This window comes from Poecile atricapillus, chromosome 21 (genome assembly GCF_030490865.1).
Source record: "Poecile atricapillus isolate bPoeAtr1 chromosome 21, bPoeAtr1.hap1, whole genome shotgun sequence".
NCBI classification, from domain to species: Eukaryota; Metazoa; Chordata; class Aves; order Passeriformes; family Paridae; genus Poecile; species Poecile atricapillus.
The window spans coordinates 1,617,386-1,633,297 of NC_081269.1; positions in this window are offsets into that span (position 1 = coordinate 1,617,386).

The following is a 15,912-nucleotide window of genomic DNA, read 5'->3' on the forward strand; positions in this document are numbered from 1 at the left end:
CTCTGAATCAATGCCAGTTTTTTTGGTAAAGGAAAAAAAACCAACAAACCAAACTACTCCTGATGCAGCCACTTCTGTGTGGAGATTTTGCCAGCAGCTCTTGTTCTATTCTGTGGGAGGCCTCCTTTCCAGTTCTGCAGCCTTTCCTCCACATCTGTGTGCAGAGCCTCTCAATCAGGGTGACCACAGCCATTTCTCAAGCAGTACATTATGTCTCTCATTACATACCTAGCAGGAAGGCTGTTCTGGGATCAACAGGGTCTGCTGGATAATTCACATCCCTTCCCATGGGAGGAGCAGCACCACAAAGACCACAAGATCCAATATCCACGTTCTTCCCAAGATCCATCTGCACATTTGATGTAGATGTGTCCCTCTGTTGTGCATGGTAGGACCTGGGAGGATCTATTGTCATCTTCCACTTGCAAAACATCTAAAAAATATCTTTTTCTGAAGCATTCTGATGCATGTCTTGTAGCTCTCAGTTATGTAGTGGTCCCTGGGGAGAGCCTGCATGCACTGACAGCTCTGTTTTAGAAGAGCTGCAAGAACTCTACCATGGATAAAATGAGCTGACTTCTACAGGTTTCTAAACACTGAGACACTGTAAAAGAGGCTGGGCAAGAACTCTACCATGGATAAAATGAGCTGACTTCTACAGGTTTCTAAACACTGAGACACTGTAAAAGAGGCTGGGCCAAATGATATGAGTGGAGGCACTGCCCTGATGCACCTGAGGGGCATTTCCTGTGGCATTCCTTCATTGGAGGTGGAATTCTGCATGCAACTGCCTGTGCGTTCTGCTGTTTCTCCTGGCCTCACAGCCTGCTCCTGCTCTACTGAGCCAGGCTTCTGGAAACCAGGTCTGTGAAAAGCCTGCAGATAGTCTAAAGAAAGATTGCAACATTATGAAGAATATTTAGAAACTTAAACCTGTCCACTGCAAAAAAAAATTACTCAGCAGGAAGTCCTTAGAGTGATAATAATAGAAAGGACATTTCATTCAACTATCAATCATTCTTGCTCTTGATGAGTTGAGAATTAATCTGCAGAAGGAAAAGCAAACACAGATCTTTTGTTCCTTCCAATTCAAAGTCCTTTGAAATCAGTGTCTTCCCAGTCAGTAAGTTTTGGATTAAGTCCTTGTTCCGCCCTCCTTTCCCCTATCCCTACAGTACCATGAAAATTCAGGCTGTTTCTCTTTACTTCCTTCCTCTTCATAAAATGTCTAATAATCAGCCATCTGGTGTCCAAGATGCCTTGAGTATTAGGGCATTTCCTTTATCCAGGGGAGGCTTGTGAGAAGGAAGATAAATGTGTCCATGACCCATCCCTGCTGTGTGCTGATTAGGGTCTGGCAGTTTTTCTTTGTTCACTGTGATTACAGTAGTGCTAAGTTGTTTAGGAGAGAAACATTTAAAGGGAGAATCTTAGATTTCATGACATTACTTAATTATGTTTAATGATAATTCTGTAGAACAGTATAGTACTTGTAATATATGTTAAAGACAGAGTGGGATTTTGAAGGGAAGATGCAAAATGAGACCTATAGAAAACACTGTGTATCCTAAAGAACTGCAGTCTGGATTCATTCTCATTTTAATTCTGCCTCACAGTGCCAGCCTATTTTTCAGAGCTAGCTAAAAAACTTAACCCTTTCCTTTCATTCTGTATTCCAGACACCACAGCTGCAAGACGAGCTGTGTGCAGAGCTCAGTTCAAGTCAGTGTCAGTCCAAGGGAACAAGGGTTCTGTGTGCCATGCTGTGTAAAACTAGGTCAGGTCTCAAGGTAGCCAATGTCTTGAGATTCAAGTTTAGGAGGAAAATATTGAAGGGCACAGAGAAACTGTAACTGAGCATCCACTGGACAACTGCAGTTTTTTAAAACAAAGCCTGGAGGGAGAGGGCAAGTCAGACTAGAAAGAAAACAAAAGCAGCAGGAAGAATCTGCAGTCTTAGCTCTGAAGTCAAAGAAAAAACCCTACTCCCTATTATTCTGTGACAATTTGTACACCAAATTTGTGACATAAAAGGAGGTTTGTGTCTTGATTTGTGAGCCCTTAAGAGTTGCAAATTTTTGTTGCCTTGACTGTGGTGGCATGAAGAGGTGCCAGCTAGGTTCTGTTCATATTCACAGAATGATGCTCGCATCCCGTTAGGGTGTGGACAGTCACTAGGACATTTGTACCAGAAGTCTTCACTTGATTGTATGTTTATAAATAGTAAAGGATTTTGGTTGAACTGGAGTTTGTCAGGTGAAGGAGACATAAAAAGAGATGTCCTTAAAATACCTTTAGGCTGTTTCTGTACACCTTGGTTCTCAGCAAAGAAATATTTCTAACATTTTTTTCTCTTGAAAGTCACCTCACCTTTAAGGGGATGTACTGTCCTAATCCCTGCTTGAACTCTACGTACAGTTCAGGCTGTGGATTATGGCACTCATACAATATATAAGCTATTTAGTGCACCCATTAATTAACCAGCTAATAGCACACATAGCATGAGTGTGAGGAGTACGGTAGCCCAAACTTACTGTGCTGGGCTGTGCAAATCTTCCTTTAAGTGGGGGCTCAGGGCTTCATGCATATGCTGAACTTCTCACACGGGAGATAGATGCTGCCCAAACTGTCCACCAAGAACAAATGCACAAGCAAATAAACCTTTTTCTGACAATGCAAGAGAAAATAATGAGCCACATACTTGCAGTCTACTCAAACACAGTCTTTATAAAATCCAGTGGGTGTAGGTTTTACATTAACTGTTGACTTGAGTTTCTCATTTTGAAATGAGAAACTGTCTGGAGCTGCCAGCATGCCTGGGGCTCAGCTGCCCCAATTCTGCACAAGTGCACACTCTGATCTTGCTGAGAGTGTCTAAGGAGAGAATGGTCTTGGCTGATTCTTGTCAGCATCTGAATTCAGTCTCCTGATTTTTCTGCTCGCTCTTCTTCCTCAGTTTCCATCACAGTCATTGACTTTCTCAATAGCACCATCTCTGGAAACAGTTTGCACCGGAAGCAAGATAAGAGAACATGAATGCTGGCAGGAGCTGAGCCAAAGTTTTGAAAATTCTGGCTCTTACCCCACAGCACCAAATAGGAAACCTTCTGCATTCATGGTGGACAAATGGACAGGAAAGGACAAAGTAAACCCTTACAGTTTTCTCTCATACTCGAGCTTAGTTTTCTCTGATCCAGCAGCTGGTCTGTTTTACCCCTGCTCTGAGTACAAAATGGGAGAATTCAGCAGCAAAGGAATAGGCAGCTGGCCCTGGCTGCTGCTTCTGCTATGCAAAGGGTCCAGGTCCCATTGGTTCTGAGGGGGAATATGGCCTGACAAGACCACAGTGCTTGATCATACTAGGGACAGAGGGCTCAGTGCAGGAAAATGGTTGTATTTGGAATGTTGCATAAGCACAGTTAGTTTGAAGTCCATATCCATACTTTAGTGCATGATTTCAGAAACCATTTCAAGGCAGGGAATGATGACCCTGTGGTTGAGACATTGAGACTGGACCAGTCTGGTTTAATTCCTGGCTCTTTTAGAAAGTATAGCCGTGGGCAAATCATCTTGTCTGTCTGCCTCCCCCATGAACCAGAGATGAGAATGTTTCCTCTGTCTGACATGTCTGTTTAAACCATGGAGAGCACTGAGGAATTAAACTTAGGAGATGAAAGGGGTTGATGTGATCCACATCTGTGCTTCCCAGAACCCTTTTCAAAAGGTCAGATTTTGCCCATTACAATGGGCATAATAAAACATGAATCCATGGGTTTAGTGGAGTTACTCCACATATTCACTGAGCTTACTGAAGTCAGAACTTAGAATACTGGACTTAAATGCTTCATGTGGTGCTCCTTTGATGAGACTGTGATCAGAGCTATTTAACAGAATGCTTCCAGCTCCCATCCATCCATGAACCCCTTTTGCAAACTCCTCCAAATTCAAGAGCCTTATTCAATTGTATGGCCTGTCTTTGACCAAACAAAAACATCTGAATGAAACAAAACATCTCTCTTACAAGCCTCTATCTTAAACATCTATCTTACAAACCATAAACACTGTTACTGACCCCAAACAATTCACATTTAAAATAGGAAATCAGAAATATCAAACCTACAAACATCCAAGTGTTTTCATGAAGGATAATCGGGATGTTAAGAGTTGCTAATAAATTTATGTAGATGTTCAAGCTATGAAATAACCCGTATGGTCCTTTTCCATTCTGCATTTCTGTTAAAAAATGATATGTCTGTAGAATTTCAGCAGTTGTTGGCTGTCCTAGATGTCTTCAAAATAACATGCTGTTCACCTGTGCTGCAAGGCTGGGAATTTTAGCTCAGCCAATGCTCCCTGTACTCCCTCCACATCCTGACCCCTCTGGTATCCTTCAAACCTGGAAAGTTCCACCGCCACCAGTTGTTCCAGGAATTTGTCCAGCTTGGCTCATCAGCCTTGGCCCATCTGGCAAACAGCAGCCCCAGAGCTGCAGGTGCCTTTGTCTCGGATCTCCCCTCTGCCACAGGGGAGAGCTGTTTGGAGTACCCAGTGGAGTTTGCCTCTGCCGAGCAGACTCAGCCGTCTGCAGAGAATTCCCAGCCCAAACGTGCAGGTCCCGGTGCCCCGAGACTCCCGGCCCAGCAGCGCGGGGTGCAGTGGGCACTGCTAAGGCTCGGCTCTGCTCACAGGATTGCATCATTCCGAGCTGTCAGCTCCCTCTCCTCAGACAATGTGTTTCAGATATTGGCTGCACAGAAGGTCAGCTTGTGCTAGGAAAACAAACCGACTGCTCTGCTTGGTGCAGCAGTGAGGGAGGGCCGGGAATAGCCTCTGACAGGAGACATTTTGCGTTGTTAAGTGTTGTTACTGTGATGTGGTCAAAGCATTTCGACCCAGCTTTTAGTGGGCCAGGCTTAATGCACTTCTTTTTCCACGCAGTGATGCGTAGAGGGACTAATCCAGATTGGCTTCTGATAGCATTAGTTATTCCATAGACAGCTCCTAGTGCAAACCAGTGACTGTCTTAGGGCATGAGGCATGCAGGTAGAGGTGGGCTGTGCTCCCAGAATGGAGCTGGGGCACACAGAGTTCTGCTCCACATGCTGTGCTGCCTGCCTGCAGGAAAATACACAGCAAGGCAGCTTGTGTGACTCCCTAATAAAGTATTTATTTATTTCAAACAAATGTCATAGAAGGGTAAAGGAATTAGTGATAATTAAATCCCTACCTGATTGAGGAAAATAATCTCATGATGGAAGTGCCAAGCTGTAGCATGAACTCATTGCTGATTAGACACCAAAGAAAGGTTCTCAGCAATGTCTTTCCCATTAGAAATGCTTTGTTTGGAGCTTGTTTCTTCAGTCAGTTTATCCGTGCTGTTGCAGTCAGCACAATCTGACATTCCCAAATAGAGTCGCTTTGCTCCCAGACAACCAATTGGGAATTATGGAAGGGAAGGAAAAGTAAAGTTATGCATTAGCAGCTGAGCTGAGAAAATAACAGTGTTGCATTTGGGCAAGTGAAAAATCCCCACATAGACTGCAGTATGCTAGGGGCTTGTGTGCCTTCCAGAGTATTCCCAAGGGTCCAAGGTTCTAAGTGTACATGGGGTTTTTCCTAAATGGATGGAGTTAGAATGACACAGCCTTACCTCCCTGGGGATGCTAGAAAAGCAACCAAGAAGTGCCTAATTAAGGCATAATTTATTTTTCTCTTCTGCAGCAGCTATTGCTATTCTGTTAGACAGATAAAGCAGCACATTAGGAAGGCACATAAACTGTGCTGCCAGGGAAACCTGACTTTGGTTCTTGTTTCCTTTCTTCCTTTAATCCCACATACAGTATCCCTGCTGAGACCAGACTGGTAGGAGCTTGTGAATAATGGAGAGGGGTAATACTGAGCAAAGTCATCCCAATACACATCTGCTGCACACAGTGTTTGTATTTAACCCTTTCTTTTTAACAGGTGCTTCTAAAGTATATGAATTGAGGTAGTTGCATGCATGCATAGAAATGGAAATATACCACAAGAAGAAATATTAAGGAGATGCAGAAACAGTAAACACCTGTTGGGTTTGGATTTTTTTCACCAGGGTATCTATTTTCTAGGGTGAAGTGGTTATCCTAGACAACCCCACCAAGATGCAAGGCAGGGTTAATAAGTGGTGCAGTAACCTGGAACAAGGGTGGGCCCCTCAGAGACCGGTGCAGCTCAGGTGCCTCTTCCTGCATGTTAAAGAAGCAAAATCTACTGTGTAGAAAGGTGAAGAAAAGAGGGCTCTGAGGAGAAACAGGCTGTGCTGCCAAAGGCACGCAGCAGCAGAGGAAGACAGAACTGGCTGCCTCCTTCTCGTGTGCCACATGTAGCTCTGGGCACATCTCACAGGTGATCTTGTGATCTCCTTGTAAACTGGGGCTGACAGAACTTACCTAACTGTCTCCTTCACGTGGTGAAAGATTGATTATTTTGAGTCATTTATCATGATGACTCCTATGTAGAGTACTTCTTGTAGGCAAGCTCTAAACTTGCCTTTGGACACGAGTGCTGCTCAAGGTCCTGCAGTACCTGGGAAAGGCAGGGAGAAAAGTGTCTGCCTGAAGCTGTGGGCTATTGGCAGAGCTGAAAAGTGGACTGCAGCTGTTCTATCTGGGAAATGCTCTGTAAGTGTGGAATGATGTAAGAAATTGTTGACCCTGAAAATCAGGAAACAAGCTGGACTGGCTCATCCCTCATGTGACTGGGCACTCCCTTCTGATTATTACCTGGGGCTGTGATAGCAAAGAACAGGAATGCAGTCAGGGTGTCACAGAAGGCTCAGACCTGGGCTCTCCAGATGTGTGCTGGATGGTCACAACACCTCCCTGTGGTTCTTGAGAGCTGCAAAAACTGAGATGAAAGGCAGAATATCGTGCTGCAGCTCCAACAGAAGCTTATCTGCACATGGAAACAATGTTTGTAGGTCAGGTCTTCATACCAGCTTTGTGATTGAAATTATTTGGTGAAGAGGAAAAAAACCAAGTGAGTAGACACATTAAATCCTCCTGACCTGTGCTGTGTAGGATATGTTTCAGTTGGTAAGTTCCAACGGCCTTTGGCACTCATGAGTGCAATGACTGCTACAAGGCTGAATCCTGGGAATCAGAACCCGCTGGATCACTCCTGGCTGGCTGGCTAAAACTTTCTCTGCAGCTTGTAGTACTATTTCACTCTTATAACTGAAGTTGAATGCCTTTTATCTTTGTCAAATCCCAAACTCCATATCCATTTACTTCAGCACACAGGAGTGAAAGGCTCTGTTCCCATGGATCTTGCTGTAAACTCATAGAATTGGCATTTTCCAGGGTTAGAGCTGGACCCATTTTCCTCATGGAAAGATCCTGATTCCCAGCCATCTTTAGCAGAGAAGCTTTTGCCAGTAAAGAACCTGCCCAGCTTCAGCCCTCTCTGCAGGAGTTTTGGGAAAGGCTGAGTTACTGCAGTAGGAGGGTTGTGCCAGCTCAGGCATGGAAGTGAGACTTGCAAATTGAGGCTGAGAGTCCCACGGGCAGTACAGATTCCCCAGCCACTTGTGGAAGCAGTTGTGATCACTGTACTTTCCCTCACACACAGAACAACCTCAGAGAACTTGTACATAAAGATAGGAGAAACAAAAAGCCACTGGCAAAAGGAGTCAACAAAAGCCTTCAGAAGACACTTTCTTATCTGCAGTTTGCACTCAAATAACCCCAAATGGCTGCTTATCTGTAGCAACACTGGAGGTCTTACCGATTTAAAAGTGGAAAAAATAAACCCCAGCAACCCAGCCCTGGAGGGTTTATCGAGTTACTCAGGTAACTGTTCTGCAGTGATGTCAGGAAGAGAGCAGTGATGAGGTCATTGGGAAAATGCAGTGCTTTTCTGTCACTGGGAATGAAGGATCGTGTCTGCTAAACTCAGGTGAAAATTGAATTATTGACATGTTTGGGTGGTGCAGGGCGGAGATCTCACCATTTGGAAATCACAGTAAAATGGTCACCAATTTTTGCACAGAATGGGGCTGTTTAAAGATGCTGGGATAAAGGAATGTGAACACTTCTGTGCTGTAATAGGTGTTTCAGAGCACAGGCCAGCTCACAGAGAAGGCTGCAAACATGGAGCACTGATGTTAGAGTAGCGCTTTATTTCCTGTTCCCTGTGGACTTCATCCAGTGCCTCATAAAGTCTTGCAAAAGCTCCCAGTTGACTTGTCTCTAAACCAAGGCTGTTTCTGCCCAAGCCAAGGCATGGTTTTTATGCCATTCTCCCCCTATTACATGCAGAGCATCCTCCAGTGAGCCAGGGAGGGACACAGATCCATTGAATTTATCAGAAGCTAAAGGATATGGTCATATACCTGAAACTCAGCATTTTACGTCACTTTTAGTGACATCCCCTGTGCCTTGAGGCGACACAAGAGGGAGAAAACAGCTGCCCAAGAACGTTGTGCAATTCTGCATTTTCTCCTAGTCCGGGAAATTACTTAAGTAAGAAACTGAGCCGGTTGGGCCAACATGTTTATTGCTACTTGTTCTGGCGTGCAGCCAGTACCCAGATGAGGCCGGTCCCCCGGGGCTGTAAATCCCTGCTCTCCTCCTGGCACAGCAGCACCGGCTCTGGTACCGCAGCAGCAGCAGCGATGCCAGCTGGGCCCTGAGGCTGGAGCAGCGTTTCATAACAGCCCTGGGGGCTCCCGTGACAGGCTCGGCTACCCCAGAACAGCTCTGGGGGCTCCCGTGACAGGCTCGGCTACCCCAGAACAGCTCTGGGGGCTCCCATGGCAGGCTCGGGTACCCCAGAACAGCTCTGGGGCTGCCCAGCGCTCTCTGGACGCTGCGGCCGGCGCTGGGCTGTCCCCTGTCCCCTCGCAGCCCGGGCTACAGCGGCACCTGCCCGGCGCTCTGGTGCCCTCTGCAGCCACCGGGCCGGGCCCGGGAGCAGGGCCGGGGCTCCTGCGGGAACTGCAGAGCATCGCAGGCAGTGAAAATCGGTAATCCTGCCGGAGACAGCTGTTTTCGTTAGATTAACTTTCGTTAGATTAACTTCACACGCTGGTGCTCTCCCGGCCCGAGCCGCCGCCTGCGAGAGAGGGAGTCGTGAGGCCACGGATGTGATTTCTGTAAAACAGCCGAGAGACAGATCCTTCTGCTCTTTAGCTGAGCCGCGGGCAGCACAGATAAGGGACCTGCATGCTTTTGATGCACATAAATCAAGAGCAGTCCTGTAGAATAACAGCATTATAACCTTGCTGAGAGGCAGTCTCCTTGTGCTGCTCCCTGTCCCCTTGCCCCTTGGGTCCAGGGGCTGTTTCATGCACAAGAAGCACTTAAAGTGTGGGCAGATGCAAGCTGCTCTCCTCACATCGAGTCCTGCTTACACAGGCCTCTTGCATCTCCTATGGACCTATCATTTATAAACCTAAATATTCTGCTCTTCATTTTACTATGCATTTATTCATGGCTTTGCCCTGGGAGCCTCAGTTGTGGTCTGCCTTCCCATTGTTTGAACTACTAATGAATGTAGTTAGGGACAGAGCCAGAATAAGAAAATTATTCTTGCCCCAAAACATTTAAACCCATCCTTCTGTGTGTTATAAAATAGCAGAAGTGTGTATAATTTCTTAACAGACTCACTGCATAAATCTTTGTCAAATGTACTTTCTCTCACAGCTTGTGAGAGTGTATTGTTTCTAGTTGTGGGCATGATGAAATTAAATACATTCCTGGTAATTGAGAGCAACCTGAAGGGAATGGTATCTATCCTTCCACTGACCCAGTCCACCCCTACTGAGAGCTGAAATGGGGAAGAAAATGTGGGGCATTGCTGTAATTTCTAATGTTCCCTGCCTCTCTGTCAACACTGTCCACCCCGCAGCAGCCAGCGAGACAGAGCGTGACCTCAGACCATCTCAACTACGCTGTAACAATCCCTGATGAAGTTCTGTTTCATGTGGCTGTTTTACAGAATTGTAAATCACTTATCACTGGAGTACTGTGCAGTAATATCATCTCTGCTGGAGAGCTTTGGTTTCAGGTCTTTCCCTTCCTTTGTTGTTGAAGCTGTTATTTTTGTTTTAAAGGCAGCTATTCTAAAATCATTGCTAGTGTCCTGCATTGCAGTATCCTACTTTCCTCAAAGGTTTGGTTGCCAGTAGAAATTGACTGATGTTGTTGGCACAGCTTTGTCTGGAGCCCTTGTTGTGTAGGTCAGAGCATCTCTGGAGCTCATGGGGGTGGCTGCTGCTTAAGCCCAGGTGTTGTGTGAGCTCAGAGGAAGAGGATGTTGGGCCCTGCTCAGTTCTTTGAAGTCACTTCAGGCTGGTGGCCAGCTGTCAGAGCATGCAGGGCCCTGCAGGAGTCTATTTGTAGCAGGCAGATGTGTCATTTAGCAGCCACAATAGACACTTGTCCTGTGGACAGAGCCCCCAGGCACTCTTGGCATCCCTCCTTTTCTGTGGAGCCAGAGATCTGTGGCACCCTGGGGGATCCTGCAGTTAAACCCTCTCTGTGTCAGTGCTGGGGAATCCTGATGGGAAGATTCTTCCTGAAGTGTCTTCTGAACACTTTGCTTGAACAGTGCCTCTGCTGAGCCTCAGTCTGAGCAAAGTGTTCCTACTTCTGTCAGACCATTAAAATAGTTCCTCTTGGTAATGATACTTTCATGGCAGATAAAAATAAAAGGGGAAAATCAAATAAGACATAGGAAAGGGACTTTATGTTGACAAAGCATCCTAAGAGAGACCCTAAAATTGCGGGATGTTTATTATGTGTGCTGGGGAAATTTCAGAACAAGATTTGCCTCCCCCTGGAAGTCACTGGGTCAGCTTAACTCTGGATTTGGCCTTGAGTACATAGTGAGAATTCCCTCGTGATTTCTTTGAACACAGACATGATCTAACCTTTTGCCACAATGCCAGAAGTTGGCTCCTGTGACCAGAAACCCTGTTGACTCCAAGCAGTAGTGAAGACAGTGCTGGTGCCGAGAGGACAGGGTTGGATTTTCCTGCATGCTCAGCTGACCATTTGGCACCCAAGTAAACCCCAGATTTTCTGTAGGGCTCAGCACCTGGGGCAGCGTCTCCTCTTGGGCTCAGTGTGAGCAGGCCCTCGGCTGGATCCTGGGGGATGTGGAGCACACTCCTTTGGCTGGACCATGGTCTGTGGTGAGTTCAACACCAAACAGTGCTGGGATAGCTCATTGCTGTCAGCCAGAGAGGAGACAGGTATTTTATTGCAAACTAAAACTTCAGGGCAGTTTTGCTATCCAAAATGCTTAGCCATGAGGAGATTTCGTGCCCTGTAATCCCGCATTGATCTGGATTACTTTTTTATTTAAAGAAACTGACCTCCAGTAGACCCAGCAGGTCTCTCTGACCCAGCAAGCAAGTCCTGAGCACAAGAACAGAAACAAAAGTTCCAAGTAATAAAAAAATGGTGGAGACCACTATTATGCCTCCATATAAAGGCCAAGGAGTACAGGAGAGCAGTTTCTTACATAGGTCTTGACATTTTATTAGTAGATTAAGTAATTTAGCTAGTCTTGTTCATTCTTTTTCTGAATTAATAAGGGTTACCAAATACTCATTGGTTTAGAAACAAGGCATCATTAAATTGCTGCCTTCTCTTTTCCACAGGCAACCTCATTTCTTTTCGGTTTAAAGAAAATGCACACCTGCATGATGCAGTTTTCACCAAGCAAAGCTGCACTTACATCTGTGGTGTGACACTCCATGTGTGACTCTGGGTAAGGTCCCCTGCTCCTCTGTGTTTCAAATGTATTCCAGAACTTCTCCACCTCCCAGAGGTGTCCTGGTGTCAAAGCAGGTGATGCTCAGATGTGCTATTAACGAGGCCACGGGAGTCATGACATGCAGGAGGAAATGAAAGGTGAGAATGTCCAAGGCACAGGTGCTCAGGCACCGTTTTCCCTGACTCTCAGTGCACGCCATGCAGGTCACCCAAGGTCCCCTCCCTGGCTCATGCATTTTCCTGTCCTGCACCAAAAAAGTCTCTTTGGCACCCTCAGGTGTTTCAGGTGACACTGTAAACTCAGCCACTGCTCACTTAACTGTCTTCATCCCTGTAACAGAAACAAGTCTGAAAACAGTCCCTGTTAAATTTCCTGTTTAGGCTTCCTCCTAAGAATAGCCCTTGGGTTGCGTGTGGGCTCGTGACACCATTTCCTACCTGCTATTCCTGGAGCTGCTTTCCCGACCATGAGTGCAGCCCCTCCCAAATGCACTCCCTTAAGGAGACTTCTGAGAGACAAATGCTTGGTGTGATGTGAGCCTGAGGCCACTTTGTCAACAAGGAAGAGGCCCCTTGTGCGAGGTGTGGGTGTGATGATCGCGGGGTGAAACACAGCACTATCAGTACAGTGTTCCAAGAGACCCTGCATTCCTACCCTGCCAGCTCTACCACTGCCTCCTCCCACTGCCAGCATTTCCTACTCCTCCTTTCTTACCGGAGCTGTAACTTTCCATCCCTGGGAAGTGTTTGATACCAGAATCTAAGTGATGGTGTCCCCTGAAAAGCAACAAACCCCTTGTTCCTGCAGCAGCTACTGGACAGTTTCCTCAGTGGTGCAGGGAGGGGTGGTGTCAGAATGGGAGATACAGTTCTGAGCTCCACATCTGCAGTCAATGCTGCAGTGTTTTCACTTAAAAGCCCCATTGCCAGGAGTTACACGGGTTCATGCAATCCTCAGATTTCACTTTAATTACAAAAAACAAGGAAATTCTTCAGGACTTCAGGAAAAAAATTAAAAAGAGTTGAAAAAGCACGCAGGTATTTAACAGGTCATACATAAGATAGTGGGAACTGGGGCACCACGAGCTTAAGGCTATGTGAAACAAGAAGACGGTCGCAGAGATGGACGTGGAATCAAGTTACCTGTGACTTAAATCCAGCTTTTCCACAACTACTGTGCTGGAAAAGGAGCTGTTAGCTTTGGAGCAGCGAGAGATTGTATTTGCAAGGCTCAGGTTGGGAACGGGGAGCAAAACAAATCCTCGAGATGTTGAAATTGCAACAAAATCTCAATTCTTTAACAAAATATCATCTATGTGTGACAAAGTTGCTATGAAGCTGGAAGCCTGTAAAGTGGTAACTGGTGGCTTCATTGTGTTTGGGACAATTTCAGAAAGCAATTCCCCATATACTTGTTGGAAGAGCATTTTTTCCAGTCTTCCTTTAGCCAGAAGCCGGTCTGGTCTTCTCAGAAGTGATGAAAATAAGCAGCTTTAGCTGCCACTCCGCTGCCACTTCCCAGTAAAAGGACCCTGCAGTGCAGCCCCACCAAAGAGCAGCAGGATTGTTCACTGGCCCAGGGAAACATGGCTGCAGTGAGCAGCTTCAGAAGAGGAAACCAAGTCCTGGTAGATGCCAGTCTGCAGCCACGGCTGTCATGCTCTGGTGACTCGCACAAGTGTATCAAGAGAGGACTAGAAAGCTGAGCTAATTTGTCATTTCCTTCCTCTTCCTCTCCCAGGTCAGCAGTTCACAGGGGGCCTCTGACCTTTAGCCTCTGAAGAGATGAGAGACTAAAGAGCTGACAGAGATGTGTGTCCAGGGAAAGAAAGCATCAAAGGCTTACATTTATTTGGTTTTCTGGCACTCCTTGGGTTTCATACATTGGCTCTTTCCTATTTAAAGCAGGAGAAACAAAAGAAGTCCGAGGTTTGTCTCCCAGCCTTGGCAGAACGTTTGCAGTGTACACAAGCAGCTCCCACTGACAACAGCACAGCACCCTGATGAGACAGAAAATCCCATCCAGTTCATTTTCTTCTAAAGCTGACAAATTCGACCTGCAGAAGGAAGCAAGGGAATGGCACAATGCAGAGTGGAGGTGCTGCAGGAATCTCCCCTCCAAACCCGGGCCAAACTGCGAATCCCCCTGCAAACACTCCGGTGGGGGGGTTATTGCAGGCTGGGGGAGCCGCTTCCCTTCACTGCGGCCTCCGAGTCTGCCTTCGTGTAGAGCCCGGGGAGCCAGCGGTGAGCGCCAGGGGCCCGCACCAGGAGCCGGGAACCGCCGGGATCGGGATCGGGATCGGGATCGGGATCGGGATCGGGATCGGGATCGGGATCGGGCGGGGTGCGTGCCCAGGTGTGCAGAGTTTTGCATGCCCAGGTGTGCAGAGTTTTGCGTGCCCAGGTGTGCAGAGTTTTACATGCCCAGGTGTGCAGTTTTGCATGCCCAGGTGTGCAGTTTTGCATGCCCAGGTGTGCAGAGTTTTACATGCCCAGGTGTGCAGTTTTGCATGCCCAGGTGTGCAGAGTTTTGCGTGCCCAGGTGTGCAGAGTTTTACATGCCCAGGTGTGCAGAGTTTTGTGTGCCCAGGTGTGCAGAGCCCCGTGTGCCCAGGTGTGCAGAGTTTTGCATGCCCAGGTGTGCAGAATTTTGCGTGCCCAGGTGTGCAGAGTTTTGCATGCCCAGGTCTGCAGAGTTTTGCATGCCCAGGTGTGCAGTTTTGCATGCCCAGGTGTGCAGAGTTTTGCGTGCCCAGGTGTGCAGAGTTTTGCATGCCCAGGTCTGCAGAGTTTTGCGTGCCCAGGTGTGCCGAGTTTTGCCTGCCCAGGTGTGCAGTTTAGCGTGCCCAGGTGTGCAGAGTTTTGCATGCCCAGGTGTGCAGTTTTGCATGCCCAGGTGTGCCGAGTTTTGCATGCCCAGGCGTGCAGAGTTTTGCGTGCCCAGGTGTGCAGAGTTTTGCGTGCCCAGGTGTGCAGTTTAGCGTGCCCAGGTGTGCAGTTTTGCGTGCCCAGGTGTGCAGTTTTGCATGCCCAGGTGTGCAGAGCCCCGCGTGCCCAGGTGTGCCGAGTTTTGCATGCCCAGGTGTGCAGAGTTTTGCCTGCCCAGGTGTGCAGAATTTTGCGTGCCCAGGTGTGCAGAATTTTGTGTGCCCAGGTGTGCAGAGTTTTACATGCCCAGGTGTGCAGTTTTGCATGCCCAGGTGTGCCGAGTTTTGCATGCCCAGGCGTGCAGTTTAGCGTGCCCAGGTGTGCAGTTTTGCATGCCCAGGTGTGCAGAGTTTTGCATGCCCAGGTGTGCAGTTTTGCGTGCCCAGGTGTGCAGAGTTTTGCGTGCCCAGGTGTGCAGAGTTTTGCATGCCCAGGTGTGCAGAGTTTTGCGTGCCCAGGTGTGCAGAGTTTTGCATGCCCAGTTGTGCAGTTTAGCATGCCCAGGTGTGCAGAGTTTTGCGTGCCCAGGTGTGCAGAGCCCCGCGTGCCCAGGTGTGCCGAGTTTTGCATGCCCAGGTGTGCCGAGTTTTGCATGCCCAGGTGTGCAGTTTTGTGTGCCCAGGTGTGCAGAGCCCCGCGTGCCCAGGTGTGCAGTTTTGTGTGCCCAGGTGTGCAGAGTTTTACATGCCCAGGTGTGCAGTTTTGCATGCCCAGGTGTGCAGAGTTTTGCGTGCCCAGGTGTGCAGAGTTTTACATGCCCAGGTGTGCAGAGTTTTGCGTGCCCAGGTGTGCAGAGCCCCGTGTGCCCAGGTGTGCAGAGTTTTACATGCCCAGGTGTGCAGTTTTGCATGCCCAGGCGTGCAGTTTAGCGTGCCCAGGTGTGCAGTTTTGCATGCCCAGGCGTGCCGAGTTTTGCGTGCCCAGGTGTGCAGAGTTTTGCATGCCCAGGTGTGCAGAGTTTTGCATGCCCAGGTGTGCAGAGTTTTGTGTGCCCAGGTGTGCAGAGTTTTGCATGCCCAGGTGTGCAGTTTTGCGTGCCCAGGTGTGCAGAACCCCGCGTGCCCAGGTGTGCAGTTTTGCGTGCCCAGGTGTGCAGTTTTGCATGCCCAGGTGTGCAGTTTTGCATGCCCAGGTGTGCAGAGCCCCGCGTGCCCAGGTGTGCAGAGCCGCGCGTGCCCGGCAGAGGGCGCCGCACACCCGGCAGGTGCCCGCACGCGCC